The sequence below is a fragment of the Tympanuchus pallidicinctus genome, unplaced genomic scaffold, assembly GCF_026119805.1.
Source record: "Tympanuchus pallidicinctus isolate F22 unplaced genomic scaffold, pur_lepc_1.0 scaffold31, whole genome shotgun sequence".
Taxonomy (NCBI): Eukaryota; Metazoa; Chordata; class Aves; order Galliformes; family Phasianidae; genus Tympanuchus; species Tympanuchus pallidicinctus.
The window spans coordinates 2,368,236-2,390,083 of NW_026294749.1; the positions used below are offsets into that span (position 1 = coordinate 2,368,236).

General features: G+C 39.5%; 2 long non-coding RNA genes across 2 annotated transcripts; one reads left to right on the forward strand and one right to left on the reverse strand.

Moving 5' to 3' along the window:
• Positions 1 to 1,159: 1,159 nt before the first annotated feature.
• LOC128087883 (uncharacterized) lies at positions 1,160 to 4,836 on the reverse strand. The gene is made up of 3 exons (XR_008210059.1): positions 4,762 to 4,836; positions 4,476 to 4,608; positions 1,160 to 1,394 (listed from the first exon to the last, which is right to left on the reverse strand). It is a non-coding gene; the product is annotated as an uncharacterized LOC128087883 (long non-coding RNA).
• On the forward strand, positions 1,667 to 19,931 carry LOC128087884 (uncharacterized). Its single transcript, XR_008210060.1, has 3 exons — positions 1,667 to 1,701; positions 18,768 to 18,907; positions 19,016 to 19,931. It is a non-coding gene; the product is annotated as an uncharacterized LOC128087884 (long non-coding RNA).
• Positions 19,932 to 21,848: the final 1,917 nt, after the last annotated feature.

The window sequence follows — 21,848 nt, forward strand, 5'->3', positions numbered from 1 at the left end:
CATCCTGTCCTGTCCAATGCACTCTCCGTATGCTGTACGAGGAAGGCAGTTTAAAAAAGCTGTTGTGTAGCTCCTTCGGCAGCACATGCAGTGCTTGTAGGAGTTACGTGACACACTATGTGTGGGCTAAGGTAAAACTCCTGATGTTGATTAATTCAGGACAGGAAAGGGCTGAGACTTTGAAGTAGGTATCTCTGCCCCCAGCTGCTCTATGGAGGTGGCTAGGCTTTGCCACCAACACTGAACAGTAACTAAAGCTGTCAGGCTGACTCATCATAAGGAAAAAATTAGAAGTGCTGTCCCTTAGCTTGAAAATCAGAGAAAAGAAGGATTGCAGTGATTTTTTGCTTTGCTTAAGTTGAGAAGAGGAATGAAATAAGAAGACCTTGTATGTTATAGAGAACAGGCTTCTATTTTGATTTTGTTTTGTTTTGCTTTATTTTATTTTTCCCCCACACCCACTATAACTATTATGATGTAACCACAGCAATAGATAAAACAAAATCTTTGTACCCGTTGTTTAAGCGTTGTGGTGCCAAATTCTGGTTTTATGCTCTGAGGAAAGAGAGAACTGGTTGGAACAAAATCTGAACCATCTCAAAACTGACCTCTGCTCACATGTTACAAGGTTCAGTGTTGTAAGGCCTCTTCCTAATAGCCAGATTGTCTGTCTCGAGGTTGAATAATGTTGATGATAAAAGGTCTGATAGGTCTGTTCTTCCAAATGGGACCTGTGTAGTCAAGGAGACAACAGTTCATTCAGAGTGTATAATACAGTGACATAAAGACAAATAAGTTGGTGAAAGAGCCCTCGGAGCGACTGTGGAATTAACTAATTGTGGGTGAATAAGAGTAGAGGTCATCCCAGCCTCTCCTAAATTTAGATTGACAGCTGAAGAAAGGCAATAGCTTTCAAGAAAATGTAGAATGCTCTCTAACACGTTAGGTGGTGGAAAAAGCAAGGATCGTAAGGGGACCTTACATTCTGCTACGTAGAACTGAACGATAATTGGAAGCTTGTAATCGGAGTATAGCAGGTTTAGAGTCCAAACAGAGACACTTCTGGAAAATCTGAGTATGGTGCATGCAAATTTACTCTTATGTGTACGTACCACATAAATTGCTAAAATATGACTGGCCGCAATTAATTTAAATTTAGTTTGCTTGATTACGTTATGCAGACTTATTAAAACATTTGAAAGAATATTTTATAGACAATAAATGTAATTATTTAGAATTACATTTAAAAGTTCCTATTACTTTCTTCTTTTTCTGCCAGAATCCCTTCTTCCTCATATCAACCTTCCGTGGACATTCTCTTCTTTCTTCTTATGCAGTCATTCAGTCAATTGGCTTAGTGTTTGCTGCAACTGTGAGATGGGAACTTCGTGAAACTGGGAGAAGGAGTAAGATGAAAAGGGAGAAAAGAAGCTGAAATAAATGGCTTGAGTAAAGAAAGTCTAAAATTTGTTACCAACTGTATGGGAACTGCTGAATCACGGCCTAAACCTCTGATTGACCACCTGAGGCAAGCACTGAGTCAGCCCTGGGAGCACAGGTGAGGGCAATTCTCTTGTGCTGCTGGAAGGGGTGGAGCCTGGCTGCACCTCTCCTAGACCCATTTAAGAGCTGAGTACAGGTGTGGAAGGATCTTTTTTGGAGATCCCTCCTCTGGAGTCTTGCAGCGAGCCCAGGATGTGGGTAAGCATTCTATCTATTCTCTTTTTGTTATCATAACCTGCTTAGCCAAAGTCTCCTGTTTATTTCATAATTATAACATCTTTATATTCATTGATTATACACCAATTGACTGAAAGCATTCTCTGTCAGTAACTCTGCTTTGGGAGACTCTCCACTCTTCCAGAAATCCCAGTTTCCTTGGGATCTTCTCGTGTGCAATACATTAAAAGAGATTGGATTGATGAATATACAAAAGATGTCTTCTTCCTAGTGTAAAACAAATAATGATCCATTCTTCTACTCTGATGCTGTTGTACAACATGAGCAAAACTTACTAGCTCAGCAGAAAGGTAAATTAAAAGCAAAGCAAAAGTAAATACTGTCATGCAGAGTAAATCCCTTTGTCGTGTTGGTTGGGTGCTATGCCCAGATTATTTTGCTTAAGTTGCTAATCACTTTTATGACTGGCGCTGACCTCTGTGTTGATGAAGTTGGTTAGCATCAGCCAGTCTCCTGCATCATATTCCAAGGACAGACATTGCCATGCCAGAAGGCTTCTTAGACCAACAACCATCCTTGGATATCACTTCTTGCTTGTTGCAGAGACTTTTAATGTGGGTGCAGTATGAAAAGTGTGTGGTGAGTGGTATGAAGAGATCTCCTTATCCTCTTTGCCTCTGGAAGAGGCACGGGGAGCAAAATAAAGCCTGCAGCAAATGGGCAGTTTAGTGATGTTTCATTCACAAAAAATTACAAGCACAGGTCAGGATTTCATGACGTGAGGTAGGAGCCAGGCTGCCCCATGACATCTTCAGAGTACAGGAGTGTGAACTAATCTGCCCAGGCTTGGGCTCAACGTTTGTGAGATTTGTGCACAACTGGTTTGAGAAGCACAGCTTTGAGCCAGAGCCAGTAAGAGTGGCAGTGGGAGTGAACCCATGGATATTAAAGAGCTTTGGATTAGGCTTCAGGCATGTACTGTAAATAAAGTTAGTCCTGTTTAGTCCTAATGAGAGAATAACATGCCCAGACAACAAGCATGCTTCACTAGGAATTGAAAGAGTTCTGACTTTTCCTGGGGACAGGGGAAAGGGGTTGGGTTTTTTCTTCTTCTGCGTGCGTGCTTTTCTTCTCAAACTTTACTACACAAGGAAAAACAAGATGATGGCAAAAAAGAAAGATCTGTAAGATCTGTCCCTTGCTGCTGTCAAGATACAGAGCTGAAGTTCTGATCTTAGGTGTTTAGTATCCTTATGTGAGCTAATGAGAATGTGTGTATGTGTGTCAGGGGGGATATGAGCTGGAAAAGAGAAAGTAGAGGAAGCGCTAAGAAAGAAAAGGAAAAATGCCTGTCAGATGCAAGTTACTTTTAGCTACAAGCTTGTTGTTGATCTATTAAACAATGGTTTAAATAGCAATGTGTAACTATTCTACAGTCTGGCTTTGAACTTTTTTTTTTTTTAAATACAAAACAAAAAAAATAGTGAGACAGTGCTGTGTCTCAGATGTGATTATGGCAATGAATTGTTATGGGCTAAAAAAAAAGAGGAGGAAAATTACATTGCATTTTGGATGCTGTAAAACTTACAGTAAGCCTGTGGTTTCAATACCAGTAAATAACTCTTATTACATTACTGAAAAACTATTCTTTGTTTGGAGACTGAAGGCAGAAATTAAGAAAAATGGTTCACATATGAAAACTTTTTTTAGATATCTCATAAGGTCATATTACTGCAGTGAAACAGCTGAATCCAAGAAAGTTCAACAAGGACCCTATTTGAGGGTATGATGAGTGGTGTGATGGAGCAAGCTGGATGACTATATACTGCACCAAAAGCAATGAAATGTGAACCAGGTGATTTCAGATTCATAGCTCCATGTAGGCTACATCATGACCATGACAGCAGCCCTTTGCTCATTATAAAGTTTGGGGTATGAAAAATGATCAATTTCTTAAGCTGTTACACATTGGTGCTTAGGTCCATTAAAACTTACTATAGTCACCTTTTCTTTCCCCCAGTAACATGAGGCTATTTGTCATGCAGACCTAGGTCTGGTCTCCTAGCAGTTCTGACCAGTTTCCCAGTTGAATAGTCCTTTTCTTTCCAATGGTAGTGCAAGTGCCCAAAGGGATTATCATCTCAAAAGGTGTCCTGAAATATCTTCTGCTTGGGTACAGTGATGATAGGTGACTCTGGAAAGATGTAGCGTGAGTGTTCAGGAGAAAACTGGCTTCTCACAATGCTCAGGTGTTGAGGTCATTGTGAAGAAGGTGGCAACACGTTTACTGAGCATTAGATCATTTTGAGGGCCTACCGAATTACCACTCGGTGACAGAGATTGCTCAAGTCTTTTCAGGAGGGACCAGATTTGGGTCACAACCAGATTGCCTGTGTGTAATCATCCTTACCCTTGTGTAATGCTACTGCAACAGGAGTAACTGCCGCTGTACTCCCAAAGTCCCCAAGGCTTGGATGTTACACTTGCTTAGCAGGAGCTTGGATTTGATGTACCCCCGGGTGCTGTGCCAGCTATTTCCTGAAAAGGTATAGGAGGGATGTGCTGAGGATCTGATGTATGTGAGGGTGCCAGAGAGTGATTCAGTTTCTGCAGGGCACAACTGAAATTATGCTCAACTGTTGCACTATGGAAACAGGGTGTGGGATTCAGCTGCAGGTTAAGAGACAGTTTCTGTGTGTAGACATGTGAATGTGAGTTAGTGTCTAAGCTCCTGTCATAAGTAATAGAAAGCTCGTCAATACAGTTAGTAGAACATAGCAAAAGAATTGGCTTACCCTAAGGCAGACACCTGCTGTTCTTCTGAAGAGATCCTGTGGTTCTGTTGGTTATCTTTTTCATGCTGAAACACTTTACTGAAGGTGTTAACCCTCTCTGTGCATCAGTTCTTCTTTAGTTTACCTGGAGCGCCTTGAATTTAAAATATATCACATTAAAGTAAAAATCAAATGGAGAAATAATCTTTTCCTTAGCTGTAACTGGCATAGTGTATAATCAATGAATATACAAGAGATTTTGACTAAGCAGGTTATTACACCAAAAAAGAATAGATAGAAGGCTTACCCTTGCCCTGGGCTTGATGGAAAACTCCAACTCCAAAGGAGGCGTCTTCAGAAAGAGATCTTTCCCCACCTGTAGTCAGCTCTTAAATGGGTCTAGGAGAGGTGCAGCCAGGCTCCATCCCTTTTGGCAGCACAGGTGAATTGCCTTCACCTGTGCTCCCAGGGCTGACTCATTGCTTGCTCAGGTGATCAATCAGAGGTTCAGGCTGTGATTCAGCAGTTCCTATACACACAGTAAGACTGAAGGTGTGTACAGTTACACTGATGAGTTACTGAGATATTTGCTATTGGAAAGAGACCTGTGCAAAACTGCATCTGTGGTGGATGCCCAGTCATACTCTGGCAGTGCCTGAGGAAACATCTTGGTTGTGATGAATTGCATGACTTGTGCTTGTCTGGAGTTCTGTGAGGAGTGGATTTATGTCCTTAGAAATTAATATCATTTGGGCTTGATAAAATGATATGGAAGGTAGGGTTGTGTATCCCTAGTATTTTTTATCATAGGCATGGAAAATAAATAGGGACTGATGCATTCTCTTCTAGATTTCCGATTGTTCCTTTTATAATTTTTCTTTAGTGGATTTATTTATCCTCTGGAGTTATGAAAGCGTTCCTATCTGTGATATAAGCAATCAGTTGCCTTCACCTTGAAGAGTCCTCTGAAAATGTTAAATACAGATGGAGAAAGTTTGGTATCTGCAAAGAATCAGTCATTGAAGGATAAGAGACTGGTTAGTCATTTTAATTGCTATTAAGTACAGCAGAGTGTAAAAACCAACACAATCTTTTGAAGCTCTTAAAAAAAGCATTGTAAGAGATTTCTCTTCTAGATTGAATAAGTGGAGGTATTTTTCTGTCAGTTGGGGTTTTCAGGATTGAGTCTATAGCACTTTACTAATTCTGCGAGGAAAATGTTAATTAGGCTGTTCATTATGCTTGTTTCTGAACTATTTTAGGAACACTATGAGAACTTACTTCAGATTCTTACAAATACAGGTACAAATATCTGTACCTGTAGCAAGCAATGGTGCTCTTCTGTAGACTCCAGGGGGCTTCACAGAGAGGAAAAATGATGATACCTTTTCTTTTATGTTCATGTTCAAATGCATGGTGAGGAAAAACACAAAAACACAGTATAGATTGAGAATCAACTAGAGAGTTGAATAAAATATTAAAAATTAAAGAAATAACCTTGATAAGGTCACTATTAACTGTTTCTGTCTGCTGTATCATTTGCAATTGTAAAGAAGAGCTTTCTATTAAGAAAAACAGATGCCAAGGAAAAGCCCAGGCTAAAATAAGAACATATTAAGTCTTTTCCTTGGTGAGTAATGCAGAATGATTCAATTGAATGTAATGTTCTTTATTATTATTTCTTAATCTTTTTTCATGCCTGCAAGTATTTCCCTGGGATTGTCCATCGTTAACATGTAAAGTGCTGTGCGTGGAGTCATCTCTTCCTTTGCTTAGTTTGTTATCTTGGTACATTGCAAGCCGAGACTCTGTTAGTCAATTTTCCTGTCTTTTATTCTGAGAATTATGAAGTTAATGCTTCTCTAGTTTCCTTATAGATGGGTGAAGTCCAATGTCAATGCAGTGTTGACTAAAGTAGGACTTGAATCTTTCTTAGAGGAGGAGATGGGGTAAGGGAGAGATGGAAAGATAAATATTTTCAATCAGACACTTCCAGGAAAAGTTTTTTCTGAACATAAGAGTAATTGTAGAGTAGGCAAGATGTATAAAACAAAATTTTTACTCAAACTGGTCTAAATAGTTTTGAATGAGAAGAATAATGGCTGATGGTCTGACAGTGAGTGACTGAGATAGCCAGCCACTTAAAAAAAAATCATTACATTTTTTTGCTGTATCAAAACAACAGTGTCTTATGCCCTACCTATTTTGCTTTATCCAAATTCACTCTTGGCAAATACTTAAAATTTTGTGTTGACAAGCTTTCATTTGTATTTTTAAAACAATGTATACAGTTTGGTCTTCATTTCTAGTATACACCCTTGAGAGATGAACACTGGCAGGTAGGAGAAGGAAAGTGTGTTCCATGGAAAAAGAGCTGAGATATCAACAATCTAAAAGGCATGCAGAAGAGTAATGCTGTTTTCTCATGGGGGCCTGCATCTGTTACAGTATTTTATTTCATAGTATTGCACTGAAGAGAAGCATAGAGAAAGTTTCACTTGAACAGGGAAGCTGGGAGAAGTGTATGTGAAGAATTATTATTACTTGCACATTTCTAACAACAGAGTATCTAGATTATTCTGTCACTTTTATTTTTAAATGACTTTTCCCAATGTAAGGAATACAAACTTGGCAATTCCCAACAATAATCAACTGATTAGTTTGACAGGTCTAGAAAAAGAACAAATCTCTTGACAGCTATTACTCATTTAGTACTATTAGACTGAACAAGAAGGTGTAAGACTGGGCATTTTATTTTGAAAGATGTAATGTAAAATAAGAGAAGTAACAGCAGCGGTCACCCATACTGTACAGCAGATTGGCACTGCTGCACCACTGAGCAAAATTGTCCCTACAGAAGGGTCACATTGAGGTGGAAGCTGTGTTACTGTCATTAAAACAACATGTGTGGAATAGCGAGGGGAAAATCAAAATCCCTGCCTGGAAGAATATGGTGTTAGTTTAGAGAGTTAGATTTTAAAAAGTGGTTTGTATAGCACATCTAAATTGAAATTAGTAGAGTTTTAATAAGTTTGAGTGCTGTCCTTATTTTAACTTGCCTTAAAATATTACTGTTGAGTATCATTTATTTAAAATCACTCCAGTTCTTGAGGTGCTACAGATTCGGCAGACGCTGTGATAATGTTTTTCTCATTTAAAACAACAAAAAGGAACTTACGGGAAGGAAGAGACAGTAATCGCATTGATAAACACAGAAAGATGATGAAACTGCCCACTAGTGTGAAACCAGCTCAGCTGTTGAACGAGAATTTTCCAAAAAGCAGAAGTATTGTGAAGGTTGTTGTTTGATGCTTATCTCTTTTAGCGAGTCTTCAAACCCATCTCCCTGTTTCTTTAAAAGAATAGATTCTTCTTGCCTTCAGTGTGTGCGTTTTTCCTTGTCCTCTCCAGTGCTTTGAATCCTTGTCTTACTCGGTGTCCAAAACATTTGTGTCTCCAAGGTTTAGCACATCATCGCGTTTTATGCCAGGAGTCCACTTCAATTGACTTGAAAGGAGCCAGGACTTTGTCTTTTTTTTTCTTCTCGTAACAGCTGAAATCCTTCTTAATGGAGCCCAAAGGACATCTTATGTTTATGTAGAGCTTTCATCAACCTATGTGATTATTTCCCACGCTAATCGATGTTATCTCTTCAAAGTCTGCTTCTGAGAAAAAGGAGTAGTGGTTTTTGTTTTTTTTTCCTTCCTTGGTTTTGAAGATATGCAGATAGGTCTTTGTTAATATTCTTGGGGCTAGTGACTGTCCTGCTCTTTTGGGCTGAATGGATCTTACTTTACTTCACTATTTTGCTATCCACATCTCACAAAGAAGAAATCTTGCCAATCTTGTCTGTTAATGCTTCATCTGAAGGGGGGAAAAAAAAAGAGCTTAATAAATGCACACATAATGCAGTCCAAAAGTATGAGTTACATTCAATTTTAATATTTCCATGGCAAAACCACCGCTGTATGTTTGTCTAAACAGTGTTTTTGTTTGACCTAGGAGTATTCCAAACGAGAGTACATATTAACAATGTTGAGTGCAAAGCAAGAAAGTAGCTCTGCAAAGCAATAATATACTATTCACTATTCTTACATAAATGCAAAATGTCTTGTAGAATAAAATGAAATGTCTTATAGATGAGATTTGAGAATTTCTATTAAATGAATAAATTTAATAAAGTCCGTAGGTGTTAACTCTGATTTGGCTGAGACAAGATAAGCATCACATGATTTCATTAAAACAGATGAAGAACAGATGTTTCAGTTTCCAACCTGTTTGATGTACTGTTATCACAGTGCGTCTGTCTCTCATTGGAGAATTCTTGTGCTAGAGGTGCATACTGTAGTGAAAATGATAATGATAGGTAAATTTAATCTTGTATTAGTGTCAAATGCTTGTATTCACTGCTCACAGAGGTAAACATGTAGTGACTTGATGGATCAGTATGTGAGTGAAGGATATGTGTGATTTCTATTCTTGTACTAAGCTATGGATTTATAAGATATCAAAACATACCTGGTTGTCTGTGTTTTATGTTATGACAGTTCTAGTACAGTGGATCACGTTGGAGTTTGTTCTTCCTCAGCTCCTTACAGTTCTAACTCAGACTGTGAAACATTGCTTTTCTTAACTGATCAGCTTTGAAGATTCACGTATTTTCCAAGGCTTGGTTTTGGGATCTTCTTGTTTGCAAGTGTTTGCACTGAAGGACTGGGGAACTAAGATGGTTCTTTGTGCAGCATCTGCACATGCAGTCAGTGTAACCACTGCACAGACAGGTGTACCTCCAACATTCACCTAGCTAACTTGAGCTTCTCTAATCATCAAAAAGAGGACATAAGTTCACACCTTGACAAAATATTCTTTTGTATGCTTATAATCTCAGTTGTTCTGTTGGTTGGAAGTGCTCGTGTGTAAAGATGTAGAAGACTAAACTCCTACTTTCCCTCCATACCACCTGCTTCTTTAAATCATGTTTATGGAGTCCTTCATACAGTGCACTGCACTTTTAAATGCTGTAAGCTAGTATCATGCAATTCCTACCTAATAACTTTGAGTTTCTGTCTCATGATTAGACACGTAGACTAAAACACGGTGGGGCGATGTCACGGTCCTTTTGCATTTTTCTCCTATTGTAGAGAAAGTCATTTTAAGGTATAAGGAAGCCTTGGTAAAGTCAAGATCAGTGTTCTAGACTAGGAAGGACTCAAACTTTCTTGTATTTCCAGTAGTACCTACTTCTATCCCATTTAATTAACAGTTCAGCTCTCACTAGAGCGAGAGAAATGTACTATGAGTAAAGCTTTTATTTTTTTCAATGTTCCAGTCCAACATTTTCCATGCATTTAAGAAATGCCAGAGGATAAAATGATGGGCATTTGATGTTAAAATCTATGTTCTATTAAAATGTTTGCTATGAATCAGTCATGTAGAGTCCACAACATTTTTGTTCTATTATAAACTGCTGTTCAGACAGCCAGTCTGTGCACTTTTAATCCTGCTGTCATTAGTGATTGGATTTCACTCTGGCAGCTTTTTGGATGGGAACTGAAAACTTCTGACAATCTCCCAAAAGACATGAATTTGGCAAAGGGACTTTTCTGGCAATTAAAACATTTCATTCTGCAGTTTCCATCAGGGGCCAACTAGGACAGACCTAGTTCATTTTTCAGTCTGATTTTTTTTTTTTTTTCTTTTTTTCTTTTTTTTTTCCCCCAAACATTCAATGAAAAAGATCAACTATTCTGGTAATTGTACCTTATATGCTTAGAAATGAAATGCTCACATATTAATTGAAAGAAGAGCCCTTTGTAAGAAATAAAAACGGACCTGGAGGCAGAAAGAGTTACAACTGGTGTAAACTCTGCTACTCCAGTGGATGCCTTATGGTGACTTAGCCACCTGCTTTGTAACAGTGATTCCAAAATAGGAGGTGCATTGCCAGCGGTTAAGAGTAAGATGATGAGTTTGACTGAGAAAATCAACTTAATCAGCTGTTCACGTATTTGGATAAAATAAATAATGTGTCAGTCTACGATATGGTTACAAGGCCCAAGCCATTTGTTCTCAAAGCATAGATGCCCTTCCTAGAGGACAGGTATTTTAGACTTGACACCTTCCCTCTACCCTCTTTCTCTAGTGTTCTGAGAGCCAGAGGAGCCTCTAATGTATTTTCTGCAGCGCCTTGCTGCTGTGAGATCAAGGTCTCTGACAGGCTTGTTTGGGTGATTCAGGGACTAGGTCATTCTAATAAGAAATGTAGAACGTGGGGCAGTGTTTCCTCAGCTGTGCTGCAGACTCAGTTTGCTCTGTTCTGTGCAAGTCCCTCTTGGCCAACATTTAACACTGTGGCTGGCACAGCAGAAATTGCTCCAAAGCCTGGTTCACACACATTTGCTGTGTAGGAACAGCTGGACTCCTCTTTTGTGCTACTAATAAAAATTCTGCATGCTTAAATTGATCTTGCTCTCAGAAATGATTTAAATGCTCTGTAATAAAGTGCCATTTGAAACTCATGGGGTTTTTAAATCTGCATTTATAGAGAGAGCGTGTGTAATAATACACAGAATACCCAAAGGGAAATTTAGAGTGACATAGTTACAAGTGCTTCTAGGGTCTTTCATGATTTATGATGTCAGTGAGACTCAGCAGTAATTCTCTACATCTTCATAGCTTTCCTTTTTTTTTTTTTTTAATTTGTCATATATGAGTTCTGTTACAAATAAAAATTAAAAAGAGTTGGCTATGGTATGGAGGTTTGAACTTTAAAATAATAATAAAAAATAAGAAATGCTTCATGTAAAGGTTAACGTTCTGTCTTGATACTTAAGGTTGTTTCTCACCCGTTGGAAGGGAAGGAGGAAGAAGTGGGATTTTGAAGTGGAACCATCCCTTTCACTTGCAGTACTACTTCCTTCTGTCTTCATCCCTAGTTATTTTTGTCATGTTCATACATGAGGTCCATACTCTGTTGCAGGCTCCTTAATGTGCCATTCAGTGGCTCTACTTGAGGGCAACCATCTGGCTGAAAAATTGCTGCAGACACTGTAAATGAGTGCAATTATGGGGCGATGCCCCAAAGAGTGAAACTCCTCTGTTATGTGTTGGCAGTGTTGGTCTTCTCATGTAGGACAGCAATGGAAAGCATTTTTCAAGGTAGGTGCTGAGGGTCACTTTAGAATGGAATCTCCTCTGCAGGGGAGATGTGCACCTACTGACAGAGAGCTTCAGAAAGACACCACCAGTCTGCAAGGTTGTCTTCTGACATACCATTGTAAATGTAGCCTACTGCACTGAAGTACATTTACTTGGATTAAGCTCAGCTTCTTTTTCTCTTTTTCAATCAAATTTCTAAACCACAGGCTACATTTCAAAACAAAACCGAGAACTTCAGTCTAGGGTTAATGAAGTAGAAGAGCTCAAAGGATACACAACTGTTTTTTCAGCCACAACTAGGTTACTGCTAATACAAGAGCATATTACCTCCTGGAGCACGAGAGCCATCTTTACTCATGTGAGAGTCTGTGGCCAAGAATGAGAAGAACAAAATGTCAGAAGTATTTTTCTACCCACAGCTGATCCTGTCATGTTTCTCTTCATTTCCCTACACATCTCCCTTCTGTTTAAAAGCCTTCTTTGCAGGCAGTTCAAGCACAGATATTATCATTATGTTTCCTTATCGCTTATAGTACTGACTTTGTTGTTTATTCCTTTTGCTCCCCTTTTATGACTCATAAAGAATGCAGTAGGTGAAATAGCCATATTTCAAATGGTACGGGTTATTTTGGAGCTTATCTTACAGTTTTGAATATAAATATTTTTGTGTTGAAGTTTTCTTCTAAAATAATTTTGTAGGGCCTTAAATTCACCAATTCTTCTCCTGAACTGTATGAAATAAAGCATGGATGAAAATCAGATGAATGCAGCAGTGTAATCCCAACAGATGCATTTCTCACTCAGGTGGGATACTGGTTGGATACAGCATTGGAGACAATGAGAGTACAAATAATTTGAGGTTTGGATGGTTTGGTGCTCTGACCAACTGGAGAAAAAGAAACAAATGATTTTGGACCAACCTAAAAATGAATTTACATTTTTTGAATTGTTGGCAAAACAGACAGTAAAAATTTGAGTTATTATCTACGTTCAAAGCAGTGTGCTGTAATTACTCATCAGGGAAGCAGGAGGAACAAAGTTCATATCACCTCTTTGACTTCTGCAAAGGAGAGATTGTGCCTTGAGAAATGTTACAGTGAATTCTTGAGTGGCTTCTCTGTCTTGGCCTGCTGAAGCTATGCTAGATTATATGACTGAAAGGAAAAAAGAGAGAAGTATACTGTGCTGACGACTCCCACATTGGACCAAGGGATAGATACTGTTTTTATTCAAATTCCCGTGTTTACTGTAGTAGGATCTATTTAACTGGATCTACCCAGAAATTGTGCGTAGCCTGCCCTGGTTTTGTGGCCTGAGCTAGGGTGCTCTTGGAATCCAGTTATGTTAGTTAAAATATTTGAAAACTAGTAAAATAACATGCTAGCATTTCCAAAACCAGTTATTTTCTAACTTATTTTTATTCATCTTCCAAAACCAACCAAGATTAAGTGGCTTTTAGTAAGTAGATTTTAAATGTAAACTTCTTTATTATTCTTCTGTTTCCTCATCCCTCCCGCTGTCCCGTACAAGAAGGCCACTCCAGCCTGGGAACATTAAATATTTGCTATCTTCACTATGTATTTTCTGTGCTAAACACAATTTAAGCAGTGCAAAGTGAAGAAAGCTCCTCCTTGCTTCCTACTGGCTTCCTAGTGGTAGAGCTGCGAAGTGGTGGAAGTAATGCCATGACTTCATTCATGTGATGATTTCTACCCTCATTCTCAACCTTTTTTAACTTGCTGGAGTTGAATGTTACAGAACTTGGCAGCTTAAACCTGCCTACTCCCCCCAGCCTTTCCTTTTCCCTCTTTTTTTCCTCTACTCACCATGCCAGCTATTGGCCAGTTAAGATGCAGTGCTTCTAAACATGCTGTTTTTCATTTGAAATGCTGCAAAGGTTTCTACAGGAGTGTTCACTATATTTCTGCTACCACATCTCAGTCAGTAACTTGGCTAGGATTAATGCGAGTTGTTACTGAGAGGGCAGTAGTGGGGGAATTGTTCCTATCTTTGTTGAAGTAGCTGGTGTAGACAAGAACAAGATGGTAAAAGACAGACTTCCTCAGGTGCTTTGAATATTGTACGTCATTCAGGCGAACAACTCTCTCCTGAGAATGTTTAAAGTTATTGTTTGCCGCCCAAAAATCCTCTAGAAACCATTACCTTATATGAAATGCAAAGCCAATGAATTCTTTCCTAATGACAGTCATTCAAAATGGATGGGTTAGAAGAGTTATAGCTAGCTTCATGCCAGGGAGTTTTTGTGGTGAAACAAGACTTTAGCAGTACCTCTCTTAAGTATACCTTTCAATCAGCATAGCAAAAACTGCCTCACACTAGTGGGAGGGAGAATTACACTGGAGAAAGACTATGATTTTCTTCTCTCCCTTTGCCTAAAGGTATCCATATTAACCATCCTTTGCTGAAGTAGAAGAAATTGGAAAATGGGGCACGTTGACTTTACAAAGAGAGGCTTTTATAGCCAAATTCTTCGTGTTATGGCTAGCTTCACCAAATGTGAATTTAACAGATGATAAAGACGTGAATGATTGCACACAGACTTTGTGTTAAATGTTTGGGCCATGACTGCTTTAAATTAGTGCTAGCATGTTTGAAATGTGTTTTTTGTCTATTCACTATTTTCGCACTTGTTTCTTCCTTGCAATCCTGTTTAAATGTGTGCACACATGACTAGAAGTGTTTAGTTACTCAGCCAGGAATCAGAAACAATATTATGGGACCTAAGTGATGAATTACACAGCAGAAATGGGGCGTAGAGAAAGTTCCCTTGTGAACAACTTGCAGGCAAAAAATGGTTGACTCGCACTACTTGAACACTTATAAGTAATTAATCCAGTCACAAACATCTGGATTTTTTTTTTATTTTTTTTTTTATGTTGATGTGAATTTTACGACTATTTAAGGCTCTGTACCTTTATAGATTGCTTCAGATTTAAGGCCTTCCTCGATATCCCACAGCTAGTGGGAAATGTAGATGTTAAACTTGCATTAGGCTGGCACTGAGGCGGCTTCTCTTCTACATGAAATGTTCTTAACCTGGAACCAGAGCAGGTGTCAGCATGTTTCCTTTCTAAGACCACATGGAAGATCAGTCCATTCCCTTGGAGCTCATGTCATCATAGGAACTAACCTGATGAATTTAGTTTGCCACATATACATGCTCCCTCTCTCCAAAGTGTGACAGGGTCCAGAAAGCCTTTCTGCCAGGCCATCCAAGATTTTGTCAGAATGCATCTGATTGGCTCATTTGCATAAAGTGAAAGCTGAGGTGCTTTCAAAGCCAAACATAACACACACTGGCTAAAAAGAGTACCTATAACACATGGTTTTAACAGTTCAAAGTTTATTAGTGAACTCTTACTGAACAGCCTCTGGTGCTTAGGTTTGTTTTCCAATGGCGAGGGAGTGTAAAAGTAGCTGCCAGGCACAACTTTCACAAACCTGCATATTTTCAGGTTGTTTAGCAAATAATCTCTGCATCTGGCCAGGTCTTTCTTGGGCAGCTTTGAAGCCTGAGCCTGAACAAGGCACATGATTGGGGAGATGAAGGATACAAAAGTAGAGTACATCCCTGCCTGTCTCAGAAGACATAGAAATCAGGTATTTCATGCTAAAATGAGTATAAGGTGATTCCTGTGCATAAAGTTTGACACAGTCTTCCTTACTGCATTTCAAGTACTTTCTCTTATTACTTCAAACACAATGAAATGGTTTATGACAGAGTTAAATTGTTTATTCTCTCTCACCGACAAGCAGAAGCAGTGGTAAGCTATCGGCCAGCCCAGTCTCACATGTGGCCTCTGATGGTCTCCTGTATTTTCATGAAATTTAGTCAGAACACCTCTACAGTTTTCAGAAGGTCCTGAAATGCCTATCAATTCCTATAAAACAAGGGCACGAGCAGAAAGGTTATCTGGTCAGCATCTTGTCAGTGTTTATCTCTGTCTGGAATTGGAGGACCGTGCTTAGCAAGACTTCTAAATCCACATTAGACAAAGGAATGAAAGACCTTATTCTCAAAAGCTGTGCTTACATATTTAGTTTTCAGAGTGGGCTGCTGAAATTCCAACTTCTTTAAGTATGTTAAGTACTGATTTAAGTACTGAAATGTGCATGTAAGGGTTCACCCTGCCTCTCCTAAGAACATCCACTTAGGCACAGTACTGCTTACCACAATTCTGTAAGATCCCCATGGGAGCCACAGGGGAAAGACGGACACAGGGCAGCAAGGCCATTAACTTTTGGTATCCTCAATTGCTCCCAGGGTTGACATCGTGCCTTTTTTATCTGTATTATGATCTGTTGAGTTGCAAGGAATAGCTTGGCAGGACAACCATAACCAGGCTTAGTCGGCAGTGTCTTGGTGGGATTAGCTCCTGTGAGAATAAATGGCCTCAGAACTCTGCTGTTTGTGAGAAGCTCTTGTAGCATTATCAGCTTGAGAAGCCTCACCTGCTTCATCCTGTACTTGTGGAAACAATTCCAGGGTCATACCCGAGTGAGGGAGCACCACTGTCCTCCCCATACATGCCCTTCAGAAGAGTGCAGATAACCCAGTCATTTGTTCTCTGGAAGGGAAAAAAAAACCCACTGTGTCTTGTGGTCATAATAATTAATTATTCTGTTCTTTCCTTCCCATATTTTTCTTATATCTAATGCCTCAAAGAAAAAACTTATCTAAAGATAATTTTTTAAAATTGTCATTCCTACTTTTTCTCATGAAGAACATTTCCTAAATCTCCACCACTTAGAAGTCTGGAGTAAGACACATGACTTCCTTGATTGTTATCTCCCATTCACAGCACACTGATTCACTTTAGTGTTTCAGACATCTGACGTGGGAGTGCTTAGTTGTTGCTGTTAAGGGCTGAAGGGAACAGTAAGCTGTTTATTTCCATCTCTGAGTGCTGCAAGTGGCAGTGTTCTGAAGAACCAGTGTGCATGATTGCAACAGCAGTTACTGAGGGCAGTATACCAGCCAGTCTAAGGGCAGAGGTAGTATCTTTTATTAGGCCACATTTTTTATTTTATGAGCTTAAAATAAGGCGTTACCTGTCTCTAGTAGCCTTGTCTCAACCTCACCCTTAATCCTTAGACTTCAAAGAAAAGTTACTAAAACTTCATTTCTTTCTTCCTCCCATCACAGTCTTCAAAAGCATGAAGAGTGATAAGGAACAGGAGGAATTACTGCCAGATCGACAAACTGGCAGTATGTGCAAGCTTTTCCAAGCCAGCTGCATCATTTATCCTCTTCTGCAGCAGCCTTTCCTTTTCCATTGAGAAGTCAATTTAAAATACATTGCAGATGATAAAATGTGAAGGGGTTGTGTGATATGGGCCGTTACTCACTGGACAATAGAAATTAGAGGCCACCGAGTTCACTTGAAGGTCTAAAGAATCATCAAGACGTATTATCTCCACTAGATTATGTACTGGTCTTCCAACAAATGCAGCAGCCCAGTGATTGCTGGTAAGGTAATTGCACACAGCAAAGAATACATCAGCACAGAGGACAGATTCTGCTTGTCATTGCAATATAATTTATTGGCCCATGAGATTCAGCACTGCTGTATTTCTCTTCCCCAAGACATAGCTATGGAAAGGAGGATGGCCTTGTGGTTAAGGATTTGGATGCTGAAGATATGGTCTGAGTTTCCAACCCTCTCTCAAACTTCCTGTGTGGCCTCAGACAAACCACTAATGCTTTTGTGCTTTTCTTCCCTGTCAGTAAGATGATGATTTTACTAGCAGGAAAGACATGAAGTGGACTGAACCCAATTCTTTTTTTTTTCTTCTTTTTTCTTCTCAAATCTGTAGTGCCCTTACAGCTTTGATATTCCTTGGTTTTATACTGATAGTTCTCTGACAAAGATGCCTAATCGAATTACAGAAGAATAATGGCGCTTCATTTAGAGTATCTTTTTTATTGAGTTCCTAAGGAAAGCAGACAATCCAAACATCCTCTGTACTATAGTTAATGCCATGTGCTGAGCATCTTGCTTGCTTTGTGGAGGTCTGCACCTCTCTCTCCAGTGGCTGCACTGATTAGAATGACAGCTCTGCAGACTCAATGGAAGGAGGAAGGCAAGCAATTGGCTTCTTGTTGTGCAGATCTGCCAGGGATGGAGGAAGGCCCTCTCTCCCAGCACTGCTGTAGACTTTAAGATGTTTCATGGGAGCTTGTTGTGCTCGGTAAAGTTTTCTGTGATGCTTTGCAACCAGTTCTCTGCATAGAAGCACTCTGCACGAAAAGAAAAACAGCCTGTTAAATAATGAGCTGGATGACTCTGTCCACTCTGTTTTTTCTACTCACTGGAGAAGGCTGCGGGAGTTTTAGGGTTTTGGATAGAACAACGACCCTGCTTCCTATTAATAATTATCTTCCTTTTCCATTGTGACACAAACAATAGTTTATTCTCTTTGCATTACATGAACTCACTCCAAACCTCTAATTATTCATGCTCGACGTGAGGAAAATTGCAAACCAGATCTACATCTAAGCTTTTCCTAGCTCCTATTTGAAGCAGTTGAACCAAGCTCCCCATCTGAAGACCCATGAACTCTGACAGACTCAACAAATTCTGGGTCTGAGTCCAAGCTTAGTATCTTGGTCTTATCTCTCTGGTATCAGTCAAATCAACCATAGGAAGAGCTTCAAACATAATCCCTCTTTTCTCATGCCCCTTCTTCATTCCTGCAACATCATCCAGTGCTGAGGATATCTTGACAAGCTGCCAGTTGTAAGACTGTAATGAATGGTGAACTCAGCCCACGCTTGTGACCTCCTAGCAGCATATAGTGTGAGTGGCAGAAGAGATGTGCAAGTGATGGAGACTGTATTGTATGCCCTCTGTCTCTTGCAAATCTTTGCAGTCATTCCTCAGAGGGCAGCTTCTTTTACAGGTTTGGTATAAGGTGGAGAATGTCATGAAGAGGGCTCCTTGCTCCTCCCATGCGCACACCAATGCCTATATGCCTGTTAACAGCACTAAGATGCTGAAATTACAAGTTATTCCCTGAAATGAGTTGAAAGACTTTTGTTGAGATCATAGCAAAGATGGTTTTGTTTTGTCTTTGAAGTCCTTTTGTGTTTCTATATCTTTGTCTTTTATTTCCCCTCTTACTTCCACATAGCAGGGTGCCATCATCTGGGTCTCCCTGCTGGCAACGGCATGATAGATGGCGACACATCTTATGTTTGCAGCAAAGGCTGCTTTGGCTTACGTCTGTCCGGCTAGCAAAACAGAGCAAGCTGCCAAAAACAACAGTCCAAGGTATGAAAGTTAACAGTTAGCAATAACTGCGGTGTGAAACATTCCCATGAAATCCAGACATCAAGGATGCTGCTTGGAATAACTTGAATGTCCTGCATTCTTTTGCAGTGAAAACAGAGTAATAACACCAGCAGCGTGGGAGACAGCAGCCAAGGAGGAACACACGAGCCCCAGAGAACAGGCCATCAATTTTCTTGCTGTGGCTGGCTGGAGGAAACTGAAATGTATATTGCAGTGGCTTCTGACGCCAGCCACTGCTTTAAGCTCCATGCTTCAGACTCAAAATACGTTACCCTAAAAACGAAGCAAAAAATTCCCCAACCTATTAATAGATTTGTATAAAGAAATCCCTTGTAGTTTTTAATCATTTACATCTGGGACTGAGAAACCAACCATAAAATGTCAGTATGGCTATTACATGGGTCACTGGAACAGGTTTATGTTAGCTAATATGCTGAAACAGTAGATTAGGAAGAGGATAGTTTATGGTCTTTAGTTCATTTGTTGACAGGAAGAATCAGGAGCAGATTTGTTTTATGCCTGAACCCATCATGAAACAACTAGGAACAGAGCAGTGATTAAAATCCAGGCAACAGAAATAGGATAACGACTAGGCTACGTATATATTTCTGTGGGTGAGCTAGATGTTTGTGAAGGGAAGGAGCTAATGAGATCACAGAAATCAGCAGAGCAGAGCAGAGTGCTCCTGTGCAGCCCTCTGAAGTGACTCAGCAAAGAACAACTGCTTGGCATCCCATTGCAGAGCTGGTAAATACCACAGCCCTTCATGAGATACAGCACTCACAAAGGAAAGAACTTCCACAGACCTACAGAAATCAAATGTGTTCTTAGAAGAAATGTATTAACCTATATGCAGTGTTCTAGCAGGTCCCTAGAAGTAGCTAGAGCTTGCCAAAGTGCAGGCACTCTAACACATTTGAAAGCCTTGTTAAATCATCCCATGCTGTCTTTGATTATTAATTTTGTAATTCAGATATGACTTTTCCTCTTGCCTGCTGTTCCTTTTGTGCTTATTGTAGATTTATGGGTAATTCTTCTGTGAGAAACTGAGCATCTTTGAAAACTGAAACCATATATATCCATCAGGTCTTCTAACATTTAATTGGAACATCATGAAAGTTAAGAACATTATGATCAGTTAAGAAGACTTTGGTGACTTGTCATATAAATATGTGTCTGAATCTTGTAAGTATTGCAAAAATGTTCCAATAATTGTGGTCTAATTCATCTTGCCTGGAACCAGGCCAAAACTGAAGCTGGAATTTTCTGTGTACTCTTAATGCAGCTCTTACAGTTTGGCTTCTCCAAAGCAGAATGGGAGGGCAATGCTGTGACTCTTACCTGAGATCCAGCACTGTAGCAGCTTCCCTCATCCTCCATATACCTGTATTTTCTGATATATTCTGCATGCTATTTTGGCTGAAGTCCTATAAGCTGTGTGGAAACTACTTCAAAGACAGTGCCTTCAATAGGCTTTCCTAGTCCACGTCAAGGAGGTAGCAGGGAGCAACCTCCTCCTGTGGCTTGCAAAGAGCAGCAGATGTGTCCTCTTGTTTGTGAAGATCTGGCCAGGACAGAAGGTTTCAGTGGTCGGTTTTCTCCCAGCATGTACTTAAAGTCTTCCAGTCAAAATGTCAGTACTCAAAAGAGAAGAGAAATCCTGTAGAGCATGAATGGTGCTGAGAAACAAACCCTGCATTGGGACAGGCGTGGAGACATATCTCCTACCTTGGAGATATGTGTAGCCACAAGCAGATTTTCTTTTTTTCCACCACGAGTTTTACTCTTCTGATTTCTTTTCAAGCAGTAGAAAGCTTTCCAGCTCCATCTGTTGAGATGGGGCAGTACGTCTCTTATCACACAATCTGCCACTATCAAAAAAAGGAGAACATATGACTGAGAAAAAATGCACCAATGTTTGTAAGTACTTTTATAGATGGTTGTTAAGATGGAGCATCCTGATCTCCATCTCTCATGGAGAATGATTTCTACTGTTATTTTTCCTTACACATTCCTCTTGGAATCCAAGCTTTCACAGAACTCTCAGGAGTGGAAAGTTTATGTCTAGTTTTCATTGATTCATTTGAAAAAGTAAGCAAATGAATTAGTTACAAGTTTTATTTCTTGTAGGATGTGGTAACTTTCAGCTCCATCCCCAAGAAAACTTTAATCTCTCTTCAACCACAGCTCAGTTTCACTTATTACCTTCAGACCGAAGAAGTTCTTTTCCCATGTGGCATCCTAATGGAGCATCCCATACCAATAGCTTGGTATCCCATTTCTTCAGAAGCGTTAGACTCCCAGATCAGCTTACACAGCATTTCAACCTCAATGGGCAGATGAGAAGTCTGCCCTTGCACCCTCATTTCTTTTATTATGAGATTGTGGCACTTTTCCTTTCATTTTCTTTTGTATATCCTTACCCCTCACGCCGTTCATATTTTTGGTAACTTTTCTGAGATGGAAAAAATTATTTTTGACATCTTCTCATTTCAGAAATAAAGTTTTCTTCTCTGGAAGAGATTAAGCTGCTTCTCCAAATGATTACTTTCATGATTCCTGTCATTCTGCAACAAATTTTCAGTGTTCACCTTGAAAACTGACCCTTTGTCTTATCCCACAATGCTATGTAGGTTGAACAAATAACCAGAAAGTAATTCAACTGTTGTACTTGTTTTTTTTATAAAGGGGAAGATTAAATATACAAGTATTTAGATCACTTTATCCTCAAATTCTGACAGATGTCCAACTATGCCAAAGCTGTCTTTTCTTGAACAGTGTTGAACTTCGTTGGGGAGCTGTTTTCAGTAATTCAGGATTTGTGATCTCCCCCAAATTGTTTTGACCTCACTGAGTAGATTAGAGAATTTATGCAACAACACAGCTCCAGTGTGTGCCTGAGCCCTCCAGCAGCAAGAAG